Raw genomic sequence first — 16,935 nt, 5'->3', positions numbered from 1 at the left:
ATCTAAAAATAAATCCTTTTATTTTTTCTTTTTTATTTATTTATTTTTTTTTAATTTTTTTTATTATTTTTTTCTTTTTAGTTACATTTTGTTAACTCTGTGTCCCAGCTGTATCCCGCTCCCTCATTCCCTCCCCAACCCCACACTCCCTCCCTGGTCTCCTCCCTGCCCCTTTCCAAGTCCACTGATAAGGGAGGACCTCCTCCCCTTTCATCTGACCCTGTTTTATCAGGTATCTTCAGGGCTGGCTGCAAAGTCCTCCTCTGTGGCCTAACAGACTGCTCCTCCCCTGGGGGGGGGTCAAACAGCCTGCCCTTGAGATCCTGTTAGAAATAGTCCGTGTTCCCCTTACTTTGGAAAACTACTTGGTTACTGAGCTACCACGGGCCACATCCGAGCAGAAGTTCTAGGTTATATCCATAGATGGTCCTTGGTTGAGTGTCAGTCTCAGAAAAGACCCTGTGCCCAGATATGTTTGGTCCTTGTAGAGCTCCTATCCTTTCCATATCATACTAACTTCCCTTCTTTCATATAATTCCCTGCACTCTGCCGAGGGTTTGGTTATGAGTCTTAGGGTCTGCTTTGAAACACTGCTAGGTAGAGTCTTTCAGATGCCTTTTGTGGTAGACTCCTGTCATAAGTTCAATGCACATCCCATTTGTCTTTCTAAATGAGGATTAATCACCTTCGCCTGTGTCCACTTTCTTGATTATCTTCTTTAGGTGTGTAGATTCCATTATGTTTATCATATCTTGTAGGTCTATATAAGCGAGTATATACCAAGTTTGTCTTTCTCCTTCTGGGATACTTCACTCAGAATGATCTTTTCTAGATCCCACCACTTGCCTGCAAATTTCATGATTTCCTCCTTTTTGATTGCTGAGTAGTCCTTTTATTTTTTCAAATGGCTTAATATGTATCTTTTCTATTGTTGACTTATCATATTTGGATGCTTTAAGATAATTCATGGTCTTCTGGCTATAGTCATGGTAGATAATTGTTATGTAGTCTTAACAACAAGCACAAAGGAAACAGCTTTGTTTTTCTTTTGCCATTTTCTTTTCATTCTTTAGTACAAGCCATTCTGATGATGTTTAAAACCATGATATCAACTGACACTGTCATAATCTGGAAATGTCTGCAAGGTCCAGTGGGAAGTCTTAGCAAATATCATAGTACCTCTAAGGCAAGGCACATTCTCAAGATAATGATTTGAGAGTTTAGTATTAAAGATCCAGCAGGGTGCTGGGGGAATGGTCTGCCTGATGCTCAAAGGTCAAACAACAAAGAAGTTTAATGCCTATGAAACTAAAACCAAAACAAAACAAAAGTCTGTTATCACTGTGATTAGCAATGCTGCATGGGTGCAAGGTAATTTAGGAGACTTGAAATCAACAAACAAATTTCAAGTGGCGTCAAAACTTATAATTTCAAATATCCTGGTTCTTTTCTGACAATTACTTAGAAACATCCTTGATCATAGTTATCTGTCCAAGAATCGCTCAACTACTATAGTTGAGCAGCACTTCAAAGGCATCACAGTGGAGGATAATTCATTGACCTCAAGAAAAGAAAATTTATTTCTAAACATCCACTAAGACATCCTGTTGGCACGTCTATCACGGACAATTAATATGATGATTTTTCTTTTAAAGCAAAACAAATGCTCACGTCAAGATTATACAGAACATAGTAGAGGAATTGATCCAAGTCAATGATACTAAATCAAATGACATATATGATTTAATAAAAGATAGTGACTGAAACTAAAAATGATCTTCTTAAGAACAGAAATTTAAAGGGTATACCCAAGAAGATACTACAAAAAAGAAATGAGAATGCTGAGATAGTAACATGTGAAAATCATTCCTTTCCATGAAGACATTTCAATTGTTAGCATAAGATTTTTGTCTCTCAACAAGGAAGCCTGCATAGGACTAACCTAGGCCCTCTGTATATATATTTTGTGAAGCTTGGTCTTCTTGTGGGACTCTTAACTGTGAGAGAAGAGGCTGAATTTGACTGTTTGTCATGCTTTGGGGGACCATTTTCCTCATTCTGTGTTGCCTCATACAACCTTAATAAGAGGGGAGGTGCCTAGTTTAAGCACAAGTTGATAAACCATGTTTGGTTAATATCTACGGGAAGCCTGTCCATTTCTGAATAGAAATGCAAGTGAACGTGGAGAAGGCAAAAGGGAGGTGAACAAGAGGAGCTAGAAGGAGAAGAGGAAGGGGAAACTATGGTCAGGGGGTAAAAAAAATAATAATAAATAAAATAAAAATATTTTCTCTGTAACATGGCAAGGGATTATAAATGAATTAGACTTAATGCTTTTTCATATGGATCATATGGTTTCAAAAAGAAAGCAGAATGTAAAATGACAGATTTGAAAGAGAGTCTATTTATTTTTAATTCATCTAAATATTAAATTCTTCATTCTCACAGGAAGTAACTATGTTGAAGTTTTTAGTGGTAATTCTCTACGGTTTCTATAAGCTAGACTGCAAACTGCTGAAGGATACATCTATCCTTTTTATCTCTCTCTCTTTTTTTTTACGTAAATCTAAAGTTTAATGTAGCATGACCAAACTGTAAGTGCATGTGTGAGCTACCTTCCTCTAACAGGATAGAATCAAAAGCCTTATATTTAATAAAAATGTATAAAATCTGTGATCACATGTAGACTACCACGTATAAATGAAGTAATGTAAAGTTTCCATATATGGAGACACACTGTTCAGAAAGACGCAAATCTGAAGTAAACCCATTAACACACATATTGCAAAGGTACACAAAAAATGTTTATCATTTACCATCATAGTATATAGAAAATATACTAAAAAATAATATTTTAATGAGGGATTAACAGTGACCAGCCTAAGTATATTTTACTTATGGAGCATAAATAGCAGAGGTCAAAGGAATTAAATAATGAATGAGTGAAAGAACATACAATGTACTATAACAAGAAGTTAGAAAACAGAATATTGTGGAATTTATTATTCTGTACAAGATTTTAATTAATTTTTTAGTTTTTACATTAATTACAGTTTATTCACTTTGTATCCCAGCTGTAGCCCCCTCCCTCATTCCCTCCTGATCCCAACCTCCCTCTCTCATCTCCTCCCTGACCCTCTCTAAGTCCACTGATAGGGGAGGTCCTCCTCCCCTTCCATCTGACTCTGGCTTCTCTTCAGATCATATAAATCTTTTGCCTTTTACAGGTTGCTTTTTAATAAGCTACCGGCTACTTGTTACAGTAAATTATCAATGATCTCATTGCAATAGCATTTCCCTACCAGTCAAAATCTGGAAGCAATTCACCTTTCTCAAATTATCATTTAGTGTTTTTCTCCCCCACCTTCAAAACACAGAAATAGGTTTTTGAATAGCAACTAGCCATTTATGAAAGCTGTAAGATACTGACAATTATTACACAACAAACTACACCTGAGGCACCTAAACAAATACTGCCAACACTTGTGAAGAAAGATGTTGGTTTTATTATTAGTTACATTTTATTAACGGTATCCCAGCTGTATCCTGCTCCCTTATTCCCTCCCAATCCCATCGTCCCTCCCTCATCTCCTCCCTGCCCCTTTCCAAGTCCACTGATTGGGGAGGACCTCCTCCTCTTTCATCTAACCCTGTTTTATCAGGTATCTTCAGGACTGGCTGCAAAGTCCTCCTCTGTGGCCTGGCAGGACTGCTCCTCCTTTGGGGGGGTAGGGAAGTCAAAGAGCCTGCCATTGAGTTCCTGTCAGAAATAGTTCCTGTTCCCCTTACTATTGGAAACCAATTGGTTACTGAGTTACCACGGGCTACATCTGAGCAGAGGTTCTAGGTTATATCCATACATGGTCCTTGGTGGAGTGTCAGTCTCAGAAAAGACCCCTGTGCCCAGACATATTTGGTCCTTGTGGAGCTCCTATCCTTTCCACATCATACTAAATCCCCTTCTTTCATATGATTCCCTGTACTCTACTGAAGGTTTGGTTATGAGTCTTAGTATCTGCTTTGAAACACTGCTAGGTAGAGTCTTTCAGATGCCTTCTGCAGTAGACTCCTGTCATCTAATGCACATCCCATTTGTCTTTCTAAATGAGGATTAATCATCTTACCCCATGTCCACTTTCTTGTTTATCTTCTTTAGCTGTATAGACTTCATTATGTTTATCATATCTTGTAGGTCTATATAAGCGAGTATATACCATGTTTGTCTTTTTTCTTCTGGGATACTTCACTCAGAATGATCTTTTCTAGATCCCACCATTTGCCTGCAAATTTCATGATTTCCTCCTTTTTGATTGCTGAGTAGTATTCCATTGTGTAAAAATACCACAATTTCTGTACCCATTCCTCCGTTGATGGACATCTGGGTTGTTTCCAGGTTTTGGCTATTACAAATAAAACTGCTACAAACATGGTTGAGCAAATGTCCTTGTTGTGTAATGAGCAAATTTTGGGTATATACCTAGCAGTGGTATAGCTGGGGCTTGAGGAAGCACTATTCATAATTGTCTGAGAAAGTGCCAGATTGACTTCCAAAGTGGTTGTACCAGTTTATATTCCCACCAGCAATGGAGGAGGGTTCCCAAAAGAGGGACTATTAAAAGAATTATAATATACTGTTCATGCCCTTCTGAAACCTACATGAGGGACAGCCTTACTGGCATCCTGGCCATTACCATGTAACTAAAACATCACACCAAGGATCAGAAACCCAATGTGTGCCATACAGTGTTGAAGCTCCAGGTAATTGAGCTAATCACTGGCGTAAATTAAAATACCAAATTGTTTTAACTTATCAATACTATTTTGAGAGCAACATCAGCGCATAGAGATTTAATTATGAATTGCCCTGAGCTATATCCCGAACTGAAAATTTTACTTAGTACTAACAATCCCAAACATCGGAGAAAACCTCTGCATGTTAGTCCTCACTGGACACTGGACAGGCTTGATGATACCGACATGCCTCCCCACGTTTCTAGATTTACAGACCATGTAATTCAGTAATTAAGCAAAAGGGAAAAAAGCAGACTTGCAGCAGCACATAATAGATAGATTAAAAAATATCATGATAAATATAAATCATAAAATCAAATATACTCATGATGGTACACCTATTTTCTGTTCCATTACTCCAGCCAAGGACTACTCATGGAGATGGCCGGGAACTCCTGCACAGAGGTAGCCCATGGCAGTTCAGTGTCAAAATCGGTTCCATAGTAATGGGAACAGGGACTATCTCTGACAGGAGCTGATTAGCCCCCTCTTTGATCACCTCCGCCTGAGGAGAAAGCAGCCTTACCAGCAGCCTTACAGAGGAAGATGATATAGCCACTCCTGATGAGACCTGATAGACTAGGATCAGAGGGAAGAGGAGGAGGACCTTCCTTATCAGTGGACTGGGGGAGGGGAAGAGAAGAGGAAGGGAGGGGAAGGAGGGAGGTAGCTACAGAGGAGATACAAAGTGAATAAACTGTAATTAATAAAAATTTAAAAAATCCAGAAAAATATAAATGAAAATCTCTTTGCATATTTGTGAGGAATTTCTAGACTGGGATGAGAAGATGACCTTAAGTTTGGGTGGCTCCATTCCACAGGCTGGAGTCCTGAACTGAATGAAAACAGAAAAAGTGAGCTGAGCACCAGCATCCATCTCTCTGCTTCCTGACTGTGGATGCCATGTGACCTGCTGCCTCATTCCTGCTGTCATGCCTCCTTTCCATGACAGACTATATCCCTTCAAACTGTGAGCCAAAATAAACTTTCCTTCCTTAAACAAACAAACTATAGACTTCAAACTATGCCTGCTTACTATAACATTTCATCTGGAAAACCAATGAGGGGAGTTCTTGCAAATATTCATTGCCATGATAAAAAAAATTATGTGCAAACTTCAAGGTCCCTAATAGCAGTTAAGAGTTTATATACAGAAATATGTCACTATCTGATCAAATATGCAAGAGATGGACTTCCCAGAGTTTATAACACAGAGCACAGGTTCCTCCTCTGTGGCTTTCTTCCCTTTGTGACAGCTTGACTCCTTTGTTCTGGTTCTCACTTTCCCACAGTCCAGGTGTCTGAATGATTCTTTCAACAAGCTCCTCAAAGGTACACTGAACACCATCATAGGTTTTTGCACTTGCCTCTATAAAAAACATAGAATACTTGCATGCAAATTTCAGGCCTTCATTTCTATCAACTTCACTATTTTCTTTATCAATTTTATTTACAACTAGCATGTTTACTATGTCATTTCTTGTACAGTATATTTCCAATTTGTTTAACCAATTATCCAGTTTAACAAAGGTGTCTCTTCTTGTGACATCATAAATTAGTATACCTCCCTGTGCACCTCTGTATTACCTCTGTAATAGCTGATAGTTAATGTTCTGAACCTCTCTTGACCAGCCAAATCCCATATTGCAAGTTTAGCCTTATTTCCATCCACTGAAATAGTTTACACTTTAAAGTCAACACCTATTGTTGCTACAAGTTCTGGATCAAAGGTGTCATCCGTGAATCTCAGGAGCAGGCTGGATTTGGTAGAACAAATGCTACCATTTGTTCTCTGTATTACCAATAAGAACAACCAGCCAATGCTGAGCAATGGAGAAAATAGGGTGGGATATCCTGGTTTGGAGGGGAGGAGAAAGAGGAGATGGGAGGGGAGATTGCAGAGGAAAGGACCTGGAAACACCAGGAGATATTAACCTGACTTAAGATATGACTGAAAAGCAAGTATAATGTGAGAAATCTGAATGGGAGGAAGCTATGCAGGCTTAGAAGTTTAGGATAACTATTGCCCAGGATGGTGTTCTAGGTTAATTAAATAAATCCTAGTCTCTGTGTGATGATTTCGGTATACAGATGTTTTAGGAATAGCCAATGCTTTACTAAAAGATAAACCAATTATAAATATTAATAATTATCAATACGCTTGCCACAAAACTTGTTAAAAGAAGTGGGCTTAATTAAACTTGCAGATACTTTTCTGTCAGACTTCATACTCTCCTAAATTGATAGAGAGGTGATCAAATAGCAAATGACGTAAAAATGAATGTCAGCAATTTAGATGAAAGGTGGCAAGAAGTCTCTTTTAAATGCATCTCTTGCAGTTAGTGTTCATGCTGCCATATGAGTGGCCTTCAGGAAGAGCTGAGACACACAAAAAAAGGTGATATTAGATATAGGCATTGGGAGGTGGGTGAGGACTGACTCTATTAGAATCTAATAGAGTTATCCTAACTCTATTCACAGAAGCTTGCAGAGGAACTGGAAAGGGACATCCTTTGTTAATGTCATACAAATTTATGTCTCTTTATTCTTAAAGTGTGCTGTATTCTCTCATGCAGTGATATCTATCCAAAATTTCAGGTTGATTGAGAGTATACAAATCAATATTAAAAGTTGGACTATAGCAGAGAAAACAATTATAATTTAGCCATATTTGTTCATTAATAATGGGTCCCTAAGGATTTTACTAGGCAATGGATGGAATGACAGAATAATCTGAACTTAGTTTGTGTGTCTACACATTTAAAGATAAATAAAAAATGCATCTCCTTAAAATATGCTCTAATTACAATAATGTTCAAAAAATCAAAATGGCCTTCCTAAATTCATAAAATACTTTAACTGTTGTCTTATTTCACTTTAGGAGGCAACATTCTTACTTACAGGCTCAAAATACATTAATAAGAGTATTAGCATAGACATTTTAGTTTAATTATTTCCTATACATGCCACCTATGCCCAATAACTAACTATAGTAGCTAGTTACATGAATTTATCTTTCTTGAATGCCACAAAGTCCTACACATTCCTACAGTCTTACATATGTGACTACTTTCTCTGGAATGGCCTCTACTAATGTTTCACCATAAATTTGCCCATCAACTCCAAAATCAGGCTCACAAATTCAAAGAACATCATAGTAAATTTTTTGTAGCTACCTAACACAATTTTAACTCACATTTTTCTTTGTTGCCATGGCATTCTAAGGCAAACATTCGTGTACTTGTCACATAATAATTATATATTTATGACTACACCAATTTGAACAAAGTCTTTGAATGAAAAGATTGCATCTCATTTTTATTTTTCTATCTCTAGCCTATAAAGTTGTATCTGATACAAAGAAGGCACATGTTTGTTGGGTTTTATTCTCCTAAAAGAAATATTGAAGCCCTGACTGCTGCTTTGTATGAATGTAGCCAAAAGGATTTTATTTTTAGATGTAACCAAATTAAAATGAAACTATACTGGATGTAGATGTACTCTAAATCCCATGACTAATGTCTTTATCAGAGGAAAGTGATTTAGACACAGAGGGGAAAGGTGGCCATGTGATGAAGGAGACAGGGAATGAAGTGATGCAGATGCAAACCAAGAAATGGTAAGGGTTGTTGGGAACCAGAGGAAGCTAGGACAGAAGCAGAGAATGGATTGGTGTTTAGAGTTCCCAGAAGGACCAATCTATCCGATATCTTGACTTTTTACCTTAGTATTTTGAGTCACTTAGTCTGTGGGACTATATTATATTGATTCTAAAAAGCTAAGACAGTATCCATTAGCTTTTATTGATGGAAAAAATGGATGACATATAATAGAGTAAATACTTTTACTTAGTAAAATACCTTGGTCCATTGAATTTTGTAAAGTGTCTTTCCATGTCCACCAATTTACTTGGTCAGCATAATGGAAAATCACTTTATAATCATTTTGACAGTTTATTACACAATGATTCTGGCTAGAGGGAAGATGATATTCTTAAAACACATAGTTGATTGCTTCTTTTTACTGTAATTCACACTGGGAACAGGGCAGAGATCTACCTCAAAGCTGCAGCTGAAATATTAAGGACCATACATAATCAGTGGAACACCTTCTCTTTCAAACCTTGACTTGAGTACTATCTTACTCCCACAAGAGCTGATATATCTTAATATTTTCTTCCTAGTCATTGGTACTAGTTTAGAAGGTTATGGGACCCCAGGATGTAGGGCCTAGCTATAAGGAGTGAGTAGTTGGGGAGGGGCCTTTGAGGTTTATAGCCTGATCCCAAGACATTTTTACTTCCTGTCTGCTGTTCCAGACATAATCAGCAGCCTTAGATCCCCACTATCATGGATGGAGTTCATCTATCATGCCTTGTCACCATGATGCCAGTGTCTCTGGTCACGGTCCGAGACTGAACCATGCACACCACACTATCAGAGACTGGAATACTCAGTCGAGAGATAACCCCACCATGCAGGAAACGATTGGGACCGACCTTAGGTCACCCAGACATCCCCTGGAAAAAACTCGGGTTCTGCGGGCACACCAGGAGCCAGCCCAGAGCCAGACCTGGGGACCCAGGCACCTGCACAAAGCCCTGCCTGCGCACCTGATTCGCTGCCTCAGATAGAACTGTGGGCACCAGGGCCCCAGGGCCCCAGGGCACCAGATACTGTGTTTCAGTGTACGATGCAAACACACAGGGAGGGAAACAGCTGGTCTGATCTCAGAGCACTCAGCCGACACCCTCACCCTGAAAAGGTCTTGGGAAAATTACCCAGTTTAGGCAGATGCCCAGGCTCCCAAAGGCCTGAAAGGCAGACACAGGCAGTTTCAACTAGCTGGCAGAGACTGAGTGGTGCGCCCCAGGGCAAAAAAGAGACTGAGAGTCCCTGTCTCCAGAGAATCCACAAGGAAGGAAGGAAACTGTACTGACTTAATCACCCAAGCTTTCCCTGGAAAAAGTCTCAGAGACCTGCGGGCCCAAGCCGTCATCACTCAGCTGTGCTCCAGACACAGGCACAAACAGTTGCTGCACGCCAAATGTCCAACTGGGTCACAGCAGCTAATCATTAAATTTACAGCAAGAAACACAGAAACAGGGCACTGTCTTCAGGACTTCCCTGGGTGAGAGGAGAACCTTCTCGACTAACAAAGACCACAGTTATCACTCAGGTTTCTATCCCTAAGGTGAGCAGCAGCAACTCCTGAAAAAAACACCAGCCATCCAGGGACTATACCCCAAAAGCTGAGAAGACTTCCTTCAGGAAAAACCAGCTTTCTGCAAAGGGGATTCTCTCCACCACAGGATCCCCAGGAACCACCAGAAAATAATCCCAAACACCTAAGATAGCCCAATAGGTAGAGGCCAGCATAAAAGCTCAACGAACAAAAGACAGAGCAATATGGCATCTCCAGAACCCAGTTATCCAGGGGCAAGTAGCCCTGGACACCCCAGCATAACGGAAATCCAAGATGACCTAACAACTATGCTCATGAAGATGATAACAGAGGAAACAAATAAGATACGTAAAGACATAGAGGAAGATAAACTCAAACAGAATATTGCCATCAGTAAAGAAAAAGAGGAAGTTGCAGCCAAACAGATTATGGCCTTTAGAAAGGAAATGCTTAAAGCACTGAATGATATAAAAGAAACAGAGTTGAAGGAACTAAAAGAAAAACAGGAAAGTACAATCAGACAGGTGAAGGAAGTAAACAAAACAACTCAAGACCTGAAGATAGAGTTGGAAAAATTAAAGAAAAAACAAATGGAGGAAATAATGGACAGGAAGAATCTAGGGAAGAAAACAGGAACTACAGAGGTAAGTATAACCAACAGACTACAAGAGATGGAAGAAAGAATCGCAGGTGTAGAAGATACAATGGAAGAAATAGATGTATCTGTCAAAGAAAATGTTAAATCCAAAAAATTCCTGAAACAGACAGTCCAAGAAATCCAAAACAATATGAAGAGACAAAAACTAAGAATAATAGGTATAGAGGAAAAAGAAGACTCCCTTCTCCGAGGCCCAGAAAATATTTTCACCAAAAGCACTGAAGAAAATTTCCCCAAGTTAAAGGAGAGGCCAATAAGAATAAATGAGGCCTACAGAACACCCAACAAATTTGACCAGAAAAGAAAATCCTCCCGCCACATAATAATCAAAACAGTAAGTATACAGAACACAGAAAAAATACTAAAAGCTGCAAGGGAAAAAGGCCAAGTAACATATAATGGCAAACCCATTAGAATCACACCTGAATTTTCAACAGAGACTATGAAAGCCAGAAAGGCCTGGACGGATATCATGCAGACCCTAAGAGAACACAGATGTCAGCTCAGGCATCTATACCCTGCAAAGCAATCAGTCCTCATACACTGAGAAAACAAATGACAAAACAAATTTCAACAATACCTACACACAAATCCAGCATTACACAAGACACTGGAAGGGAAAATACAACCCAAAAAATTAGCTTCTTTCAAGAAAACACAGGAAATAATTAACCTTACTACAGTAAAACAAAAAGCAACCAAGCACACAATCTGATGACCACAGCCAACATCAAAATCAAAGGATCTAAAAGCCACTGGTCATTAATCTCTCAACATCAATGGACTCAACTCTCCAATAAAAAGACACAGATTAACAGAATGGATACGTAAACAAAACCCAGCAAACTGTTTCATACAAGAAACACACATAAGGCACAAAGATAAACATTACCTGAGGGTAAAAGGTTGGAAGATGACTTTCCAAGCAAATGGACCCAAGAAGCAACAGGAGTAGCCATTCTAATATCTGATAAAATAAACTTTCAACCAAAATTAATAAAAATAGATGGGGAAGGACATTTCATACTCATCAAAGGAAAATTCCACCATGAAGACATCACAATCCTGAACATATATGCACCAAATACAGGAGCACCCACATTTGTTAAAGAAACATTGATAAAATTTAAACCACATATAGATCCCCAAACATTAATAGTGGGAGACTTCAACACGCCACTCTCAACAAAGGACAGGTCAACAAAACAGAAAGTAAACAAAGAAACAATATCTCTAACAGAGGTCATGAATCAAATGAACCTAACAGACATTTACAGATCTTTAAACTCAAACACAAAAGAATTTACCTTCTTCTCAACACCTCATGGAACCTTCTCCAAAATAGACCATATAGTTGGTCATAAAGCAAGCCTCAACAGATACAAGAAGATTGAAATAATCCCTTGTATCTTGTCTGATCATCATGGAATAAAGCTGGACCTCAACAATAACAAAAATAGCAAAAAGCCTACACACATATGGAAACTGAACAACTTGTTACTAAATGACAGCTGGGTCAGGGAAGAAATAAAGAAAGAAATTAAAGTCTTCCTAGAACTCAATGAAAATGAAGATACAACATACCCTAACTTGTGGGACACAATGAAAGCAGTGCTAAGAGGAAAGTTCATAGCACTAAGTGCCTTCAAGAAGAAATTCGAGACAGCTCATTCAAGCAACTTAATGGCTTACTTAAAAACCCTAGAGAAAGAAGAAGCAGAGACACACCAAGAAGGAGTAGACAGCTGGAAATAATAAAACTCAGGGCTGAAATCAATCAATTAGAAACAAATAAAACAATTCAAAGAATCAATGAAACCAAGAGCTGGTTCTTTGAGAAAATAAACAAGATCGACAAACCCTTAGCCAAGCTAACTAAAAGGCAGAGAGACATCACCCAAATCAACAAAATCAGAAATGAAAAGGGGGACATAACTACAGACACTGAGGAAATCCAAACAATCATTAGGACTTACTTCAAAAGTCTATATGCCACAAAATTTGAATATCTAAATGAAATGGAAAATTTTCTTGATCGATTTGACTTACCAAAGCTGAATCAGGACCAGGTAAATCAATTAAACAGTCCTATATCCCCCAAAGAATTAGAAGTGGACATCAAAAGTCTCCCATCTAGTGGCAGACAACTTGTAGGCATCTGTTTTTTCCCTTCTGGGACTGAACTCAAGATGTCAGGTTTGGCAGCAAGTACCTGCTGTTGCTACTGCTGTTGCTGCTGCTTCTGCTGCTTCTACTGCTACTGATGTTTTGTTCTTTTGAGGCAGGATTTTGATATGCAGCCCAGGCTGGCAGTAACCAAACTCAGTTTCTTAAGTAGTAACTGTGATCCAAAGAAAGCTCCTTCTTCCTCAAAAAAAAAAAAAAAAAGTCTCCCATCCAAAAAAAAGCCCAGAACCAGATTACTTCAGCGCAGAATTCTACCAGACCTTCAAAGAAGAGCTAACACCAATTCTCTTCACACTATTCCACAAAACAGAAACAGAAGGAACATTACCAAACTCATTATGTGAATCGACAGTCACCTTGGTACCTAAACCTCACAAAGACTCAACAAAGAAAGAGAATTTCAGGCCAATCTCCCTTATGAACATTGATGCAAAAATATGCAACAAAATACTTGCAAACCGAATCCAAGAACACATCAAAGATATTATCCACTATGACCAAGTAGGCTTCATCTCAGGTATGCAGGGGTGGTTCAATATACGGAAATCCATCAATGTGATCTACCATATTAACTAACTGAAAGAATAAAACCACATGATAATCTCCCTAGATGCTGAAAAAGCACTTGACAAAATCCAACATCCATTCATGTTTAAAGTATTGGAGAGATCAGGGATACAAGGCACATATCTAAACATAGTAAAGGCGATATACAGGAAACCTATTGCCAACATCAAACTGAACAAAGAGAAACTTAAAGCAATCCCACTGAAATCAGAGACAAGGCAAGGCTGCCCACTCTCTATATATCTCTTCAACATAGTGCTGGAAGTCCTTGCTAAAGCAATAAGACAGTTGAAGGAGATCAAGGGGATACAGATGGGAAAGGAAGAAGTCAAATTATCACTATTTGCAGATGATATGAAAGTATACATGAGTGACCCCAAAAACTCTACCAGGGAACTCCTACAGCTGATAAACACCTTCAGCAAAGTGGCTGGATACAAAATTAACTAAAAAAAAATCAGTAGCACTCCTGTATACAAAAGACAAAAGGGCTGAGAAAGAAATTAGGGAAACAACACCCTTCACAATAGCCACAAATGACATAAAGTACCTTGGTGTAACCCTAACCAAGCAAGTCAAAGACTTGTATGAAAAAAATTTCAAGTCTCTGAAGAAAGAATTAGAAGAAGATAAGAGAAGATGGAAAGATCTCCCATGCTCATGGCTTGGCATGATTAACATAGTAAAAATGGCCATCTTACCAAAAGCAATCTACAGATTTAATGCAATTTCCATCAAACTGCCAACACAATTCTTTACAGACCTGGAAAGAAAAATTCTCATCTTCGTATGGAATAACAAGCAACCGAGAATTTCTAAAACAATCACCTACAATAAAAGATCTGGAGGTGTCTCCATCCCTGATTTCAAGCTGTACTATAGAGCAACAGTTATAAAAACTGCATGATATTGGCATAGAAACAGAATGGTGGATCAATGGAACCAAATAGAAGACCCAGAAATAAACCCACTCATTTATGGACACCTGATCTTTGACAAAGAAGCCAAAACCATACAATGGAAAAACGATAGCATCTTCAACAAATGGTGCTGGTCCAACTGGTTGTCTACATGTAGAAAAATGAAAATAGATCCTTACTTATCACCCTGCACAAAACTAAAGTCCAAGTGGATCAAAGGACTCAACATAAAACCAGACACATTAAATCGGCTAGAAAAAAAAGTGAGGGATACCCTAGAACTCATTGGTACACTGTCATCAAAACAAAGCCACTGCCTACAGATTGGGAAAGAATCTTCACCAACCCTTTATCTGACAGAGGACTCATATCCACAGAGAACTCTTTGTAGAGGAATATCGAATGCCAGAGAAGCATTTAATGAAATGCTCAACCTCATTAACCATTAGGGAAATGCAAATCAAAACGACCCTGAGATTTCACCTTACACCCATCAGAATGGCCAAAATAAAAAACTCAAGTGACAACACATGCTAGAGAGGTTGTGGAGAAAGGGGAACCCTTCTCCATTGCTGGTAGGAATGTAAACTTGTACAACCACTCTGCAAATCAATCTGGCGCTTTCTCAGACAACTAGGAATAGCACTTCCTCAAGATCTAGCCATACCACTCCTAGGCATATATCCAAAAGAAGCTCAAGTAAACAAAAAGGACATTTGTTCAACCATATTTGTAGCAGCTTTATTTGTAATAGCCAGAAGCTGGATACAGCCCAGATGTCCCTCAACTGAAGAATGGATGCAGAAACTGTGGTACAACTATACAATGGAGTATTACTCAGCAATGAAAAATAAGGAAATCATGAAATTTGCAGGTAAATGGTTGGACCTGGAAAGGATCATCCTGAGTGAGTTGTCCCAGAAGCAAAAAGACACACATGGTATATACTCACTCATATAAACATACAATATAGGATAAACCCACTAAATCGATACATCTAAACAAACTAAGCAAAAGAGAGGACCCTAACTAAAATGTTCAATCCCCATCCTGAAAGGCAAAGAGGATGGACATCAGAAGAAGAAGAAAACAGGAAACAACCTAGGAACCTGCTACAGAGGGCCTCTGAATGTCAGAAGAAGAAAACAGGAAACAACCTAGGAACCTGCCACAGAGGGTCTCTGAAAGCCTCTGCCCTGTAGACTATCAAAGCAGATGCTGAGCCTGATGGCCAACTGTCAGGCAGAGTGAATGGAATTTTATGTAAGAAATGGGAAATAGCAAGAGTTGGAGAGGACAGGAACTCCACAAGGAGAGCAACAGAACAAGAAAATTTGAACTCTGAGAACTTCCTAGAGACTCATACTCCAACCAAGGAGTATTCATGGAGATAACCTAGAACCCCTGCACAGATGTAGCCCATGGCAGTTCAGTTTCCAAGTGGGTTACATAGTAATGGGAAGAGGGACTGCCTCTGACATAATCTGATTGGCCTGCTCTTTGATCACCTCCCCCTGAGGAGGGAGCAGCCTTACCAGGCCACAGAAGATGAAAATGCAGCCACTTCTGATGAGAACTAATAGTCAAAGATCAGAAAGAAGGAGAGGAAGACCTCCCCTATCAGTGGACTTTGGGAGGGGCATACGTGCAGAAAGGGGAGGAAGGGTGGGATCGGGAGGGGAGGAGGGAGGGGCTTATGGGGGGTACAAAATGAATAATGTGTAATTAATAATAACAAATGGGATGTGCATTGAACGTATGACAGGAGTCTACCACAAAAGGCATCTGAAAGACTCTACCTAGCAGTGTTTCAAAGCAGACACTAAGACTCATAACCAAACCCTCGGCAGAGTGCAGGGAATCATATGAAAGAAGGGAAGTTAGTATGATATGGAAAGGATAGGAGCTCTACAAGGACCAAATATATCCGGGCACAGGGCCTTTTCTGAGACTGACAACTCAACCAAGGACCATCTATGGATATAACCTAGAACTTCTGCTCGGATGTGGCCCGTGGTAGCTCAGTAACCAAGTAGTTTTCCAAAGTAAGGGGAACACGGACTATTTCTAACAGGATCTCAAGGGCAGGCTGTTTGAACCCCCCTCCCCAGGGGAGGAGCAGTCTGTTAGGCCACAGAGGAGGACTTTGCAGCCAGCCCTGAAGATACCTGATAAAACAGGGTCAAATGAAAGGGGAGGAGGTCCTCCCCTATCAGTGGATTTGGAAAGGGGCAGGGAGGACACCAGGGAGGGAGTGTGGGGTTGGGGAGGGAATGAGGGAGCGGGATACAGCTGGGACACAGAGTTAACAAAATGTAACTAAAAAGAAAAATAAAATTAAAAACAATAATAATAATAATAAATATTAAAAAACTATACAATGAAATAAAACACAAAATTATAGGTAAAAGAAATATGGCATTTCTTAAAGGTTGCCATACAGATTCTGTCCTGAAGAAAGCATATCTGGTTTGTAGCTGGTGGACATACCATGTCTTTTTAGGCACTAAAGTCAGTACAATGGGAAACAATAGAATTCAATAAGAACCATAATTTTCTATTTCCTTCCTTCCTTCCTTCTTTCCTTCCTTCCTTCCTTCCTTCCTTCCTTCCTTCCTTCCTTCCTTC

General features: G+C 39.2%; 1 protein-coding gene and 1 pseudogene across 4 annotated transcripts in view; both read right to left on the bottom strand.

The window, feature by feature from the left end:
- The window catches only part of Diaph2 (diaphanous related formin 2), a 970,999-nt gene that overhangs the window by 53,112 nt on the left and 900,952 nt on the right, over positions 1–16,935 (bottom strand). The gene's annotated exons all lie outside the window — the stretch shown is intronic.
- Positions 5,964–9,789, bottom strand: LOC129677622 (ras-related protein Rab-18-like; annotated as a pseudogene).

Source organism: Psammomys obesus, unplaced genomic scaffold (genome assembly GCF_907164565.1).
Source record: "Psammomys obesus unplaced genomic scaffold, mPsaObe1.curated_primary_1811, whole genome shotgun sequence".
NCBI classification, from domain to species: domain Eukaryota; kingdom Metazoa; phylum Chordata; class Mammalia; order Rodentia; family Muridae; genus Psammomys; species Psammomys obesus.
Note: the sequence above shows the minus strand (reverse complement) of the source record. Positions and strands in the feature narration are given on the sequence as shown.